At 44.0% G+C, this 17,374-nt stretch overlaps 1 protein-coding gene across 6 annotated transcripts in view; it reads right to left on the reverse strand.

Annotated features, from left to right (window-relative positions):
- The window catches only part of SCLY (selenocysteine lyase), a 951,200-nt gene that overhangs the window by 813,214 nt on the left and 120,612 nt on the right, over positions 1 to 17,374 (reverse strand). For 5 of the 6 annotated variants that reach the window (XM_069618226.1, XM_069618227.1, XM_069618228.1 and 2 more), the window contains exon 2: positions 15,298 to 15,405. The exons of the other annotated variant lie outside the window; for it this stretch is intronic. The gene's annotated coding sequence lies outside the window, so the exon portion shown is untranslated. The remainder of the gene's footprint in view (positions 1 to 15,297; positions 15,406 to 17,374) is intronic. 6 annotated transcript variants of the gene reach the window in all.

The raw sequence follows: 17,374 nt of genomic DNA on the forward strand, positions 1-17,374 counted from the left end.
TTCACATGGGCGTGACTAACACTTTCTCTAACCTGATGTGTAGTGTAGCCAAAAACCCTCACGCGTCGATGTTCCACTGGTTGTTTTTTTCTACTGTGAGGGAGACTTATAGTCTGCATGAGCGAGTACAGAATAGAGAAGGTATAAGAAGTAGATGTTCCTTCTACTCCGAGAGGGGAGGAAAGGGGGGCGCATGTGAATTTTAGCAGATACAATCATCAGAAATACGATGAAGCCCAGAGTGGAGAATTGGATTAATGATTTGTTGGTATTGTCAAACTTTGAGCGGGTGATGTTTGTGAGACAAGGAAAGGAAAATAAGTATCGAGATCTTTGGAAACCATTTACAGATTTATATGGTGACTGTGTATCTGAGGATTAGTTGTTTCTATCGGATCCGACTATCCGATATTATTTATGTGCATCAGTTGAGGATTTCCCCTAGTTTTGTTTTTGTTCTGTTTTATGTAGTCTGTGTGTGGTCTTTATGTTTTTGTAATGTTCTATGTTGCATTTATTGTTGAATTATTTTGAGATTAGGTGTTTTATTTTAAGAATAGTACAAAATGTGTCTTGTATTATCTGAAATGTTTCAATATTTATCCATGATTTGGACTTTTTTGCTTCTGTACCTATGAAACACTGAGTGTTATGTTTAATACTCTGTTTGAACTTTTGATGATGTATATTTTGGTTATTGTAAATCTTGAAAATAAATGAATAAAAAATAAATAAATAAAAAAAAGAAATACGATTACGACGAATAATGTACGTCTTCTGATGCTTGTGGATCTGCTCAGAACCACATGCTGTGCATAGACTAGCAAACAGTACCCACAGATGGTTGTGGGATGTGTGAAGGACAGTAGCAAAGAGATGTCTTGGCGCCGCTGGTCCCACATGAGAATCAGATCTAGAGTATTTATCTAGGGAGTAGTGTTGTGTACAGAACTCCAGGGTGCTGCTTTGCAAATGGAATCTAGAGGAACATTTGCAATGAATGCTATGGTAGCCCCTGTGCTCTGAGTCGAGTGAGCTCTAGGCGTGAAGGGTAGATCTCTCTTGGCAAGAGTGTAACACAGTGTGATGCAGTTTACAATCCACTTGGAAATAACGGACTTAAAGACAGGGTTCCCTTCACTACCAGCTGCCACTGATAAGAAGAACTGGTTTGTTTTTCTTAGTGGCTTTGTCTTCTCCAGATAGTAAATACATGCTCTTGTTACATCTAGTGTATGGAGGCTCCTTACTGCAACGTTAGTGGGGTTCTAAAAAAAGGTGGGTAGTTCTATGGACTGGTTTACATGGAACTTTGAGATAAATGTGGGCGCAAAGCGTCAGTGTATGCGCAAAACCACCTTGTCTTTGTGAAACGTGACAAGGGGTCCTGAACTGAAAGGGCCTGCAGTTCACTAACTCTCCTTATAGAGTGATCGCCACTAGGAAGGCGGTATTGTAGGTGAGTGCCTTAAGGCTAGCCTTGTGCAATGTTTCAAAGGGAGGTCCCATTAGTCTGGTAAGAACAACATTCAGGTCCAATTCGAGGGCTGATTTGGAGATAGTGGGATTACCCGCTCCAGAAAGGTTTGTTCAAGTAGTACATGGCCGTGATACTGTCTGAGGACAAGGACTGTCTTCTTCTGGAGGTGTGTCTGAAAAGCCTTCAGGGCCTTGAACACTGGTAGCAGTTCCAACAAGTTGATGTGATTGGACGCTACTGATGGAGACCACACGCTGTGCGCTGTCTGTTGAAGGAGGTGAGCCCCCGTCACCGACAATAGATGAGTCTGTGGTGAGAGTGGCTTCTACTGCGAGGGTAGTGAAGGTTTTCCCCTGCAGAAGATTTTCCCTTGACCACCACTGCAGAGACTGAACAAGAGCTGCCGAGACAACCACTAGGTTGTCACACTGGCCTGACACCATTGGCTCGAGAGCCACTCTTGCATGGGGCGCATGTGCAGACGAGCGTGAGGAACTAGGAAGACGCAGGAAGCCATCGTCCCCATCAGTCGCATGGCTTTGCATACGGTCACCTGGTGACTAGCTACATAGTCAGGGATCTGGGACAGCATGTTTTGAACCCTCGCGTTGGAGGGGAAGAGAAGCCCGTCTTGTGTTCAAATTAGAGCCCCCAGAAACTGTTTGACCTGGCTGGGGGTTAGACTGCATTTCTGGATAGAGAATCCTAGGTTGAAGAGGAGATATACTGTCTTCTAGGTATTTGTCTGGCATGTTCCGTACAAATCCCCTGTTATGAGCCAGTCGAGGTAGGGATTGACTGGAATGGACTGCCTGGACAGGTGAGCCGCTACTGCTGCCACTACCGTCAGTATCTTTGTGAACACCATTGGGGCTGAGGCAATGCCGAAGGGGAGAACCTTGAACTGATGGTGGGTGTCCTCTATCATGAAACTGAGGTACTTTCTGTGCACTGGCAACATTGAAATATGAAAGTATGCATCTTTCATGTCCAATGTGGCCATTTAATCCCCATGTTGCAGCAGTGGGATTACCTCCTGAAGTGTTGTCATCCTGAACTTTTGAGGTTTGACATACTTGTTCGCAGGACGCACAGTGAGATTCTTTTCGGGTACATGGAAGTACACTGAATAAATAACCTTGTTTACCTGGAGAAGGGGGATGATTTTGATAGCGCCCTTTTCCAGCAGGACCTGAACTTCTTCCTGCAGGATTCGCAGGTGTTCTGGCGACAGGCGTCTGCTTCTTGGTGGGTGGTAGGTAGGCGGTTGGAGAAACTCAATACAATAACCGTGGGCAACGGTCTTTAGTACCCACTGATTTGAAGTGATCCCCGGCGTGGATAAATGAAGACAGGCGACCCCCGACCAGGGAAGCGTGGGAGGGGACCCGTACCGGCGAGTCACTTGGAGGTGGAGACCAGGGAGCCTCTGGGAGTAGGGTTTCTACCTCTGCCCATGCCTCTACGGGAGCCTCTTTGCTTGTACTGGAAGTTGACAGAGAAGCCCTGACCGGAGGACCAGGGGGTACCCCGCGAGCCGTACTGACCTTGGGGTGAGCAGAGAAGGATTGGCCATGAAAGGACCGGCGGGTGCTAGGGCCGCCGCGTGGGTGGAAAGGTACAGCCGTAATCTGGCTAAGCGACTAAGTCTTGTGCTCCTTTTTTGCCATTTCCACAGCATCGTTAACTGCTTTCCCAAATAGGTTGGATTCCTCCACAGGCTTGTTAATTAGGGAGGCTTGTGTTTCGGGTTTGAACCCGGAGTTCTTTAACCAGGCATGCCACTTGAGTAGGGTTCCCTGGGCAACGGTGCGTCCAGCGGTTTTGGCCGAGTCTAGGGTGTTTTTCAGGATATTCTGCCTTCAGCCACGACCACCAGCAGGCGTGATCGGGTAGGCACTGGAACTTCCTGAAGAGCATCCTGTACTAGGCCCCACTCAACATCACTGTAGCTCGCAAGGAGCATGGTGGTGTTGGCAATCCTCGTGGAGTAGGCTGCAGAGGCGGTGACACGCTTCCCAAGGGCGTAAAGTTATTTGCAGTCCTTGTCTGGAGAGGATTCTGCAGAGGACAGTGGTACCCCAGCCCTCTTGAGATTGGTTGTTACGACCAAGGAGTCCGGCGTGGCGTGACCCCTAATGTAGAGGGAGTAAGAGGGGGCTGGGCGAAAATAATTTTTCCACACGGGGATTAACCGTGTAAGGAACAGGGACAGTAAAGAAGGAGCCAGGCGTTTTTTAATAAGATTTAATAAGGGAATTGCTTGGCTAACCAGAGTCTTTTCCTTGAGGATGTCCTCCACGAAGTCCGAATCTGGAGCGGCTTTGTGCGTAGCAATTTTGAAATGGTCAGCTGCTCTTTTTAAGAGGGAGTTGAACAGCATTTGGTCGTCAACTGGTGACAAATCTCTCTGGGAAGGAGTAGTAGGGGGATCCAGACATAGGACGTCTGGATCAGTGGCATGCGGCGGTGTGTGCCACGAGCTCTGGTCCTCCACCGATTCCAGTCTGGGTCTTAATATACTGGGTCCCAATTATAAAGGTTAAATCCTTCATAAGAAACATCCTGTGTCGGGTCCTCGGGGGGATCCCCAAAGATATTATCGTGGTGTCCCGGTGGTTCTTCCAAAGAGGGAAACTGTGCACCGGGGGAGGGATGATTCCGGAATTTAGAGGGGATGGGGCAAGAATCCACTTTCCTAGGTCTCTTCAAGGTTCTGTCATACTGGTCTGAAAAGTCAATGAACTCAGCCATCTTAGCCATACACTGTTCAAACCTCTCCCTAGTCCATTCTGAGGAAGCTAAAAGGTCAGGAGGTGGGAAGGGCTGCCTAGAAAGGGGTGAACCCTTATGTAAGGCCTCAGAAAGAGGCTGGAGGGGCCTCCGAATCGTCCCATCAGGGAGAGGGGGTCTCTTTGGAGCCTTCGGAAACTGTATTGATGGCATAGAGTGGTTCGGTACACCTGGAGGCGCTGCTGCGGTCTGCGACACCACCGATTCCTTCAGCGTTCGATCGCCTTTGGACGGCAGATCGACGGTAGTGGACGTTTTAAGAGAACTGCCTGTTCCAGAAGGAGTTTTATGCCCATTCACATGCCTTAGGTGCGGTTGCGGGGAGGGTGCCGAAACATGAGGTTCGGAAGGTACAGCCGAAATTTTCAGTGGCCCTACGGGCATTCAGGACTTCATCTTCGACCCCAACAAAGAGGCCTTAGGGGTTGTGTGCTTAAGTACACCTAGTGAGCGGGTGCTCATCGCCGGCGTGTGACTTCCCCATAACTGTGCCGACGGCCTGCCTAACGGGGAGTGCGTAGGCTCCGCAGAAAGGCTGATGGCTTCCGAATCTGGGTCATGGCTGCCGACGGATTCATCGTCCGAATCGACAGTGGGGGAAAGTTTTCGGCCTGCATAGCGTAGGCTGCCCACTGCTTAGTCCGCTTGTCTTTCAGCGTCTTAGGCCGAAAGAGTTTACAGAGTGGGGTGAAGGAAATGCATTCTCAGAGAGAAGAAACAGGGCACCACTCTCCCTACTGTAAAAGCCAGGCATGAAGGCCGAGGCCACGCGGTCAACAGTCGCAGAGCAGTTGTAGATGTAGTCGGCGGTAGCAGGAAACCCATGATACAGCCGTCGAGAAGGTTGTCGAAGTTCACTAATTCACCGTTGGCCGTGGGAATAGATATAGCAATATAAACTCTTATGAGCTCCGCATAAGCAACCGACTAGGTTGGCAGAAAAAAGAATCTGGTGGGACCTCGACACGTGAGGGATTTTGGGTACACTACACATCACGTTATGCATAGTGTTACAGTCACGCTCATGTCGACGTCCCTTTCAATATTTGAAAAAAAGATGCAATACTCTGCGATTACCACTAGATGTCAGACTATATGCACAGTATGTGATTCTAAGCAGATCCACAAGCATCAGAAACGAATTTCCCTCGGAAAAATCAGCACTTCCACACATTCCTCTGGCTCTCTAGAGCCTAGCAGTCTTCATTGTTAACCTTCATTGGCGTGTGGTAATACTTGTTCCAATCTTCCCCATAGTGACTTTTCATATACGAGGATTCGTACCGATCTTGCCTCTCAATTGCTTCATCAAAGTTCAATTGCTCACAACAACATTTACTCTGGATTTCCCCATATCGACATCTCATATATGGAGACTTATGTAAATACAGTCTTTTTATGTTACTTGTTTGATGTTTAAAGTAACTTCCCCAGCTGTGCCTATCGGTACGCCCCGGCCCTCCCAATGCTCTTGGGCCGACTCACCAGCGTTTACTGACGTGCCCAACCTGTGGCATAGAGCTTTTGGTTATCTCGACAACTCCTCCCGCCATCCACCGTTGAAACCTCTACCTTTCACTATGACCGGCACCTCAGCAGCCTCTCCACTGCTGCCGTACTGCAAGCGGTCCTTCTGCGGCACCCGCTCTGCTTCTCCTGGTCTCTGGACGTCTCAGAGGGAAGCACCTGCTTTCCTCCACAGAGTTCGCTTGCGTGTGTCTGCTCTCGGTACTGTTTCCTGCTGTGACCACTCTGCATCTCTCTTCTTCTGCTTCACTACTGCCATGAAAAGGCACACCATTTTTAAATATCCTGCACAGCTGATAAGCATTACGACGACTAGTCTGCATATTGGTGTTTCTGCTCCACATTAACTCCTTTCTCCTCTTGTTTGTCCCAGTACTGAAGGATATATGGGAGTTGGAGTCCAGAGAAGTTTTAACCCCTTTAAGGCTATTTTGCTTTAGGTTTGTGGTCATATCAAAACCAACATTAGCAGGTGATGTTAAGTGAGCATTTATGAGCACAGGAAGTGTAAATGGTATCCTGCCTAGTGTGTTTGACAATAAGGGGTTTTACCATTTAAAGTATTGGAATAACGACAACATGCAATCAGGAATTTAGGTATTATAGGGTAATCTTCAAAATGAATGGAAGAATGCTGCGACCCTCCTGATGGGGCATCCCATCTCCCGACAGCCTTCTCCTCCCATATGTTCCTCCCTCAATATACCACCCCGAGGGTCAGAATCAGGTAGCGTCTGCCGTCCCCTGGCAACATGGAAGGAGACTTTAGGATGGGGTTCAGTGATGACTCATCACACTACTGTCAAGCACTTTCCCTGAATAGTCTATGACTGGATTAGAATAGTAATTAACAACAGTCCTAAAATATGGGAATGCTTTTTAGGTTTGAAGGTAAACACATCGACCTATTGGCAATATTTTTTACGACAACATTATCACAAAGAACCTTTTATAGAGGGTAGGGTGAAAAATGTGCATTAGCCAAATAAAGATATCTCCCTTTAAAGATTACTTCCTGGCTTTAAAAACACATGACTGAAAAAAATGGAATATAGGTGCATTAAAGTTTTGTTGCATCATTTTCTCCCTACTCAAATGAATTGAGTCTTATCACTAGATATTGTGCTGCAGAAGTCCTTTTCTAAGAATTTTGGACAAACTGATGCAAGATAAAGATCAAATCATTTTGTTAAGGTGGTGTTGCCAGGTTTAGAATCCAAGTCTGCTGGTGGCAAATATAGATCAGATAGAAGAATGGAGGAGTGAAAAGTAGAACATCATAACAGATATGTAGGAGCAAAAGAGGCAGGATAGAGAAGGATGTGTGAAAGATAGGAAGGATACAAAAATAGACATTAAGTCTAGGTAAATATTAAGGGTGAAAAGAGTAAGGTTTGAAAGGTTGTGATGGTAGAAAGGAAAGATGGGAAGGTAGGAATGATTGAAAAATCGACAGAGTATGGCAGCATAGATAATATTATTTAACAAAGGTGAATACATGGGAAGATTCAACAGAACTATACAAGCCTAAAACTGAAGTGTACAGGAAAGACATATGCATAGAGTTGCAGAACAAACAGATGAATATGAGGAGGATGGATAAATGGAAATATTCTGGAGAAGGATGGAACAAAAGGCAAGAAAGAGAAAGACTGAAGAATATAGAGCCTTGTGTTCTCTAATCGTCTTTCCTCTCCTTCATGTCTTCTTCTTTCACCTCATTTTCTTCGTAACTTCCTTTCTCCTGCCTAGTTTCTTTCATTCACTGCCATCTCATTTACTTGCTTTTAATTTCCTTCCTTTCGTCCTCTTAATTCATTCCATACTTTGAGGTTTGCTGTGCAGTGGCAAAAACGGAAATGAAGTCAGCAGTTTTTATGTGTTTTTTCTTTTTCAAAATGTAGATTGCTGGCCTTTTCAAATCTACTAAGAGCAAGAATTGCAGTTATTTGTGATTAAAAGTGTACGTCAAAATTCTGCAGTCTTAAAACCACTGATCTAATGTTTGAACTAGGTGCCGTATGCAAGGATAAATCATTGATCAAGGTGCAGTTCTTTTTTGTTTTCACTCAAAATATACAACATATTATTAAAGTAAACGCAATATCTTGTGCTTTCATGTGGACTTAAAGTCTGCCTTGGAATCAATTAGTGAAAAAAACCATATTTCTTTTAACTATTACATTTGTATTGTGTGTGAACCACTTCCCGTTTCAACCAATACTGATACATGATAAACATTTCTCGTGGCACTCCTGTGGGGATCATCGCTTCAACATTCCTTAATCAATCCCATGTTCCAAACATGAGGAATCTAGTGCTTTTCTGCTGTTCATGTACGCATTTAAACTATTAACCAATATGTATATATTTATGTGATTTTACAACGTGCAAGCAGAGCTGTGGAGCAATTGAGCACTGTACAATGATAAGGGAACTGATACAAACAAAAGTGGGAAAACCTAGGTATGGGATTAGTGAACTATAGTACATGCCAAGGGATGGTTCTACCGAGAAGGGAGCTGGCATTTGTGGTTACTTCGAGATATTCCTTAAAAAGCTAAGTCTTTAGCCCTTTCCTGAACTGCAGATATCATCTTTGATGTCCTGGGTGTTAGTCTTAGCAGTGCACGGTGGTGGCGCAAATTATGGTTGCTTAGTTTACCATACCATAACTGGCGAATTTCAGGGTTTTTTCGATTTTACTTATAACCATAACGTCCTTTTAACAATATTTATTTACGGAATTCCATAGGTTTTTATTAGTGCAACTTAACCATAACGTCCTTTTAACAAATTTTTTTCATTGAATTTCATAGGTTTTTATTAGTCCAACTTAACCATAACGTCCCTTTAACAACGTTTTTTCAGTGAATGTCATGTGTTTTTATCGAAGTATGCAATTTTCCTACAACTTACTAATATCATACTTACCAAAAATAACAATATTTGTGTCCAATTTACAAAGTGTCACCTTAAAACGCTGCCATTTCCCACCTTTTAGAATAATTTTTAACACTTCTATACACTTTTTGTAACTATTTGAACTGGTTTTGCATCCGTAGACGTTTACGTACATCTGATTTCATTGCGGACCTTCAGCACAGCGCCACATGACCATGCGTTGGCGCGCGGCATGATGACGTGTTCGAGAACCCGTCCGCACTTCACGATAAGATCAGTCCTTTGCGGACAGTTCGGAACTGCATTTTCTACTGATCTAGGAACTTTCAACTTAAAAATGTCCATTGCACACCTCCTACACCTGTTTATACTCATTATCCATTACCAATCTTGTACAGAGTACCAGTCCCGCTATAGGAAGAAACATCTATGTTTTAGCACCCTGGGTTCCCGCTTTGGAAACCAGGGGTTCTAATGGCCTTTATCCCCCATTGAAGGGGCTGCAATGGACGATAATAGTCTGTAGCCCTCATTTATTTATTTATATATAATGCACCAATGCCCGCAGACATCAGGCTGTGTGGTTACAGTATTTTTTGAAGTACTACTTGCTGAGAAAGGAATAACCTTTCTGAGAGCATTGCGGACATAGGATTTTGTGTGGCGGCGCAATGAGGTGGTCCCGTAGGAGTACTGTCCAGGTAGTCTGTGACTGCACTGAGTGCATTTCACTTTGGTAGCTTTAGCCTTTGGTAGACGGCCAACAGTAGCAAAGAACTGGCACACCCATGATTCGATCTTGGTGCTAGAAGTAGGCACTTCCTCTACCTCATCTTCTTGGTCCTCTTCATTGTCTTTGAAAGTACTGTGCTTTTTTTGTTGCGAAGGTCCTCCAGCTGGTGGTGGTGGTGGCTCTTGGGGAGGAGGGATGGCAATAACTGATGCCATTTTTAAGATAAATAGCAGTTTTGATAAAATTCTTCCACGTATGTACTGTGTACTAGATTGGTAATGGATAATGAGTACGAAAAGGTGTAGGAGGTGTGCAAGGGAAATTTTGAAGTTGAAAGTTCCTAAATCAGTAGAAATTGCAGTTCTGAACTGTCCGCGAAGGACGGATCTTATCGTGAAGTGCGGACGGGTTCTCGGACACGTCATCATGCCGCGCGCCAGCGTATGGTCATGTGGCACTGTCTGGAAGGTCCGCACTGAAGTCAGACGTTCGTAGATGTCTACGGATACAAAACTAGTTTAAACAGTTGCAGAAAGTGTATAGAAGTGTTAAAAATGATTCTAGAAGGTGGGAAATGACAGAGTTTTAAGGTGACACTTTGTAAATTGGACACAAATATTGTTATATTTGGTAAGTATGATATTAGTAAGTTGTAGGAAAATAGCATGCACTGGTAAAAACCTATGAAATTCCCTGAAAAAACGTTGTTAAAAGGGACGTATGGTTAAGTTGCACTAATAAAAACCTATGAAATTCAGTAAACAAACGTTGTTAAAAGGACATTATGGTTACAAGTAAAATCGAAAAAACCCCGAAATTCGCCAGTTATGGTCAGGTAAGCAACCATAACTCGTGCCACCACCGTGCACTGCTAAGACTAACACCCCGGACATCAAAGATGACATCACAAATATCACTGATGACATCACTGAAGAGAAAAAAAAAGGAGACTCATGATGCAATATTAGAGCTTTCGGAGCTGTATCCTCCCCCTGCAACGAGTAAACTTAGTAGTGTTAAGTAAAAATGTAAGAATTGGTGATTCTAAAGGACTCGAAGAGCATGTTTTTATCAGCTAATCACACAGTTAACTTTTGGAAACCTACAAGCGGGGGAAACGATTCTCAATCCAATCATTTAATTAAGCAAACAACAAAGTCACTGTGGATAACCTATTGTGAGGCTCTATATATTAAAACATCAATAGCTCAGCCCACGTCAGTAGATCAAGTAATCACAAGATGGACTTTAAAATTGTCCAGTTCAGAGTAAATGACCAAATAAAGAAGAAGGTTAAATCCTCATGAGCCACAGGCTCCAATGGCCTTCCCAATCTCACTCTTAAGGGCGAGCCGTGGCTATGGGCAAATATTCTTACAAGACTATTTGAACACATTTTATCAACCGCCACAACCCCTCCTATTTGAAAGTTATCACATCTAGTTCCCATCTGTATAAAGGGTAATCGATTTAATGCTAGGAACTACTGTCTGATTACCTTCTTAGACGTCTCTAGTAAGATCTTTCAGCCCTCATCCAAAGGCAATTAGAAAATTAGATGGATGATTTTAAAAGAAATGACATTGTGACGAATCCCTAGATGTCGTCACTTCTCTCCGAGGGAGAGCCCCTTCCCTTGAGGCTAGGGTGGTGAGGCTATTACCTATTAGTCCCCCTGGGGTGGTACACAGTGGGAGGATCTCATGCCTATTGATATAGATATTTTATTTCTATCGCGCTCGTACACAAGTGTTTCAGAGCGTGACAAGGCAAGGGAGGGGAAAAGGGGAGAACAAAACAGCGATCTTACTAGGCCCAGTGACACTGAGAACGCGCAAGTGCATGGGAGAGGGGGAGGGGAAAAGTACATGGAAGGGGGGAGAAGTGGAAAGTGCGATGCAAAGGAGAAACAGATAATAATAAATAAATAATATAGGCAACAAACAGTGGTAATGCAGCCAGCAATTTGCAAGTGCTAGGTTTAAGGCAGCAGACAGGGTAGGTCTGATAAGTGCAGTAAGAAAAAGGGGGGCTGTATAGGTACAGATACAGACCCCAGTGCAAGGGGTGGCAGGGTGAGCAGGTACCTGAGCCCAGAGGACAGAGGGTGGCCAGGTGCACGGTGCCAACAGAGAACAGATCAGCAGGGGAGAGGGGGAGCGAAGGCAAAAGAAAAGAGGAAGGTCTTGAGGTGCTTCCGGAACCGGAGATGGCCCCCCTCAGGTTTTAGAGTGGCAGGGAGGCTGTTCCAGAGGGAGGCCCCAGCCAAAGAAAAACGCCTGACCCTGAGGGAGTTAGAGGTAGAGGAGCAAAGAGCTCGAGAGGGGAGGTATTTGTGGAGGGATAGCTGAAGCTGAAGGTAGAGACTCCCCCTCTGGGAACAGGGGCCGACATCTAGAGAGAACGCGGTATGACACCCCTCCCAATTACCCCTCCTAAACCTGTACCTATACCTATGGTACACCCCAGTAATATACCCAACCACCCCATGTACCTGTGTAGGACCACTGACTTACTCCACTGAGATGAAGAAGCGCTAAGACTACCCAAGTAGGACTTACATCACAAAGACTGGGACGAGGAGGAGGTGGAGGTGCAGAACTATGAATATCACTACCGGAAGTAGGTGTGAGCATTCTAGTTATCCACTAAGGGCCACGAGCAACACCAACATGAAAAAACAAAAGACGGACTAGGGAGTTTGTCAAGCCCTCCTTTAAGGAGCTGCAAGCAAGGAAGCGGTTCGGCATGGAACTAAGAAGGGGTTGTTAACCAAGACGCTGGCGAGAAGGCAGAGACGTCCCGACACGGTCCAGCGTTGAAGGACCAACCCGGAAGCTGGCAAAGCAGAGGTGCAGGCCCGCAGAGAAGCTGGACCGTGTGGTCAGGTAAAGTCACACCACCTGTGAGGACCAGAGACTGTAGAGTCTCAGCAGTACATCAGAAGGCAAAGGAAGCCACGGGACAAGAGAAGGAAGAGATTGAGACTGACCGCGCACGCCAGTGGAAACCCTAAAGGCACCTGCTTTGCCGGGACAGTAGGTGGACGTACGATGGAGTCAGGGAAGGCTCAAAGTTAATAGAGCAACACCAACAGAGCAGGGGCAAGAAGGGAACCCCTGGGGTAATGAAGAACCATAAATATCTAACAAGACAAATTTGTGTCTGGGACACGCACCCACAAGAAGAGAAAAGTATAAGCCACCTTCTTTGTGGCCGTCCCTGGCAGGAGAGTAAACCAGGTCTGCCAGACCAAAGTTGTAGAGAAATACGGATCTGGGACCCGCACCCACAAGAGAGGAGAAGTATACGGCATCTTCTTCATGGCAGTACTTGGCAGGAGAGTGAACCAAGTCTGCACAAGTCTAGAGACGAGGAAACCTGGTCCTGGGACCCATGATCTGAAAAGGCCGGAGAACGACCCTCTCCCTCGTGCTGTACCTGGCAAGCCTGAAGACCAGGTGGGCTATGCTGGGGATAACTGGGTCAATACCCATCAATACCTATCCCAGAGATTGACCAGACCTCTTACAGAAAGACCAATCAGAACCCCCAACACTAACCTTCTTTCAGTACCCAAGGTCAACAAAGCATGTACCGGAGGCGCCAGCTTCCCCTTCATCGCCGCTACCCAGTGGAACTCCCTTCCACCCAAACTAGGAGGGATCTCTTGCCACTTAACCTTCTGCAAAGAAATTGAAACATGTCTGTTCATCTGAAGTCTCCTAGTACAGACTCAAAATGCTCCAAATGCATTGGACCATCTTAAATGCTTCACTGCCTCCTTTTCGACATAACTCGGTCTTGTATTTACAAAGCCCAACATGGAACCTGTTCCAATGTGCTACGCCTCCTGTAACCAGTAGCAATGATGTAACTTGTAACTAAGTCACTCTCTTGTAAACAGCGCCTCAATGCCCTTGGGCTGCCAGTGCGCTTTATAAATGCAAATAAATAAATAAGAAGCATACTTGTATATGAACTATTGAGAAAGAAGGAAAACAGTGAAATAAGGATCATCAGGGGAAGGGAGTAATTCCCTGTGAGTATCTCTCAGCGTAAAGTGACTGAAATCAAGATACCAGGAGAAAGAAGTAATTAACCTGGTAGTGCTACATCTACAAGAAAAAGGACAATCTAACCAAGAGGCCTGGGGGAGGGAGTCATTCCCCCTGGTTTCGTGTGAGAAACATTGAAGCCAGAGACCAGGAGAAGGGAGTCATTCAACTAGTAGTTGAATCTGCAAAATGGATCAAGCCTTAGAATATTGTAATCCAAGCGAAGGAAGTTATTCCCACTAGGCAGAGGAAACAGAGAACGTTTCTGATACAGTGTATTACAGAATGGGCAGTCCTTTGTTTGTGAAGTATTGGGACCAGGGGAAGGAGTCATTTCCACTGGTTAAGAACTTGTAACCAGAACTGTGCTACCCAATCCAGGAAAAGGGAGTAATTCTCCTGGACCAAGACCATTGACGCAACCTTCTAGTTTAGTTATAAGTGTAAGGGACAGAGTTTTTACACATGACTGTGGACTCTACTTTACAAGGATATTCTGTCAAACCCATTTGCATTTTAGTTGAGGCAGGGAAACCACTCCTAAAAGTAGGGAAAGTCAGGTTTTCGCTTTATTTTCTTGGTAGATGAAAGTCTATAGCAAACAATATGCCACCTGGGCACTTCTCTAAATGGTTTTATATTGTGCCTACTGCATAAGAGAACCATCCTAAAGCACCAACCAATATTTCTGGCCTTTATCGAATTAACAATGCTTTTGAATGTGTTCATAAAAATCAGCTATGGGGTAAACTGCTACAATGGGGTTGTCCCATTACACTGGTCGACATTTTGAGACACAAAAATACAAATTAGGTTGAACACAGAGAGACATTTATCATCCATGATTGAGACACCAAGAAGGCTCCGACAGGGTTGCCTCCTGGCTCCAATCTTGTTTTATTTATTCATTTTGGACATTGGGGAGGCTTTTAAAGACACCAGGTTGTTTCCTCAATTTTTCAGGGTTTTGCTGGTTTCTTGGCAGGGCTACGTGGGCAATCTGGTATTTATGGATTATACCCCAATAGTTTTACAATGTGAACTGAATGCAAACTCTACATGAACGATTTCGAAAAATTACCCCGGCTAAATAAAAAATGATGATCTTGTCTTCTATTTAAGAGTCTCAAGCAAACTAATTTAGAAGGGGTAGATCACTTAACATATCTAGGTTTACTAATTCACGTGTGATTTGAAAATAAAAGCGCTTATATGAAAGGGTCCGTGCCAAGAAGGTAGCCCTTGCGGCTCAAGCAAAAACATTCATAACAAATATGGTAGATTTTTAAAGTTGCAGCTCAAAGTTCTACAAAGCAAAGGTTGTTATATATCTGATTTATGTAGCTGAGACCCTGGGACCTTTGAACAATGTATTATGGTTAAGGGAAGAAGGTATATTCTGGAGATACGTTTCAAAATTACCCAAGGGTGCCTCAACCACAGTTATCCAGTATTAGCTTGGCTTGCTATCACTAGAGACAACTGTGAAGTAGATAATGCTAACATTGTACAGTAAAGTGTTGGATCCTCCAAAGGATTTGTTATTCTGCAATCTCAAATTTTGCTTGGGAAATATGACCAGGACAAGCTTTCAATCTGGTATTAATGCTGTGGAGGTCAATTAAAGATGCTTAAATTGCACGGAGGATTATCTATTAAATCAACCCACAGACGTGAAAACAAAAATGTGGAAACAGCATTGGTGCTCAACAAAATGAAATATAAGCTTTTTGAATACGAGTCATATCTTGAAAAACATTTAAAAACATTACCAAAGTATCTTGTAAAATTCCAAAGCTCACCTGGTGACACTGGTTCTTGAGGTTTCGTTTGTACGTTTTTCCCACTTATAAAATACAAGGTGCAAGATTCCAAATCGAGAGAGTACAGCAAATTTGTAGGCTGTGAGGCTGTGTAAGGACACAAGGAAAGTTGAAACATCATTGAATGTTTACTGTTACTACAGTTAAGAAATCAAACATTTCTCTTACTTTGTACATGATTTGAATATTTTAACAACTGTAGAATGTTGGGGTAGGATTTTGGAAGGAAACCAAATTTCATTTATATGCAGTTTTTAGATTTGTTTAGTGTTAATGACTAATTCTTATTAATTGTGTATTTTATTATTGTACAAGTATTATTAACTTTTTAAAGAGAAAGGTTTGGTTTTCATACCACAATAAAAAGGTTCGCCAGGAAATTTACGAGAAGGATGTGATGGCTGCATGTTCAGCCCAATCAAGCCGCACACGGTCAGAGCAATTTGTAAGAGGGGGGTGTGAGAGAGCAGCGAAAATGAGATTGAGTGTGTTTCCTTTAAAGTGGATGGGTGTTAATATGAGTTGATGTATATGAATACAGTTTATGAGGCCATTGAGGACCTCCCTAATCTTTTCGATGTTCTAGGTAGATTGAGTTGCCATAGGATATATGTGTTGTGTGAGAATAAGGCTGACATAAAGAGGTCTGTGATTTCATCCTAAAAGGACCCGCTCCTGTTTTGTTTCTGTGATAATGGGAGGTGGCAAGTAAGGAGCTCCATGGAATCTAGTGAAGGCTTGGCTTTTACAGAGCAGTTCCAGTCTGGTTTACTTATGACTGAGAGGCTAGAATTTAACTTGCTAAATCTGCATATAAATTTGCATTTTGAGTATAATGTAGACTATTTTTGATCTCGAAAGGGTAACTGGATCCACTAATAACAGAGCCAAAAGTACTCTTGCACTTCCCTACCATCAAAAGAACATCTCGCTCACCGTCTTGATTTTGTGACCAAGCTGGTGCACCAAATAGCCAGAAGCCCATGTGCCCACCTCTGTCTGCTCCCCTATAGTAGCTATACTACTTATTCTCATCTGAATTCTATGTTGGCCATCACCAGTGTGTGCACCATTATCACACTACTTCTTTCACTGGAGTTGCTGCGCCATACATACTGCCATTCTTCCATTTTCCCCGGTAAAAATCTGTGCATGCAGGTGACGTTTTTTGTGCTATCTTCAACCTCAATTTTTCCTAAAGTGACTGATATATTTTCAAGGTCGAACTTCCATGTCTTAGCACAGTTTACTATTCGCATCAGAGACCCCTTCAGCCAATGGTCAATAATAGAAAACAGCACAGACAAATGTGTTGCACTCTCGTTGACACACATATCTGTATCTATTATTGGAGTCCTCCCTTGTAATCATCACCAAACCATTAACTAAAACACAAAGTTACATAGCACCGTGGTCCTTAATGTTGCAAAGCACCTCTGCCTTATTTCCTCATCTTCAGTCCAGCTGAGCTTAATTCGTACTCCTTCATTATCGTGCCTTCCACTTATTACATAACAACTCTTCGGTTGGTATATAATAGTGCCATATGTTTGCACAGAACCTTTAATATGGCTGTTGCATCACTGGAATTAGTGATTTAGTACACCACTTTCTCAGTGCTACCTACATAATTGTACATTTCTTCTGTGCTTCCATACAGTTCAATGCATTTCCTATAAAATGTGTAATCTTTTGAATTTGTAATTCTGAAATAGAACCTATTTTTCAATCTGGTCTCTTTCTATGTATTAGCTAGTAGGGGGTGGGGAGAGAAGTTCATGTTGAAGAACCTCTTTGAAGCAGAGGGGCCCTTCGGAGGTTGCTAAATTGAAAAGGTTCCAGACCTGGAGGGACAAGCATGATGTCAAGGTTGAGGATGCTCTTATACAAAATACTGTTCAAAGACTTTAGGCAAAGCTGTGGGAATTTTTGATATTACATTATGCTATTTGCAGTACTTTTTGATGTGCCTTTTAAGGAACTCAAGCAAAAATGGGGAAATGAGGGCGTGGCCAGCGAGCACGGGATGAGGACGTGATTCCTCGGAGCTCCCGCG

This window comes from Ambystoma mexicanum, chromosome 10 (genome assembly GCF_040938575.1).
Source record: "Ambystoma mexicanum isolate Mex_15411 chromosome 10, UKY_AmexF1_1, whole genome shotgun sequence".
Classification (NCBI taxonomy): Eukaryota; Metazoa; Chordata; class Amphibia; order Caudata; family Ambystomatidae; genus Ambystoma; species Ambystoma mexicanum.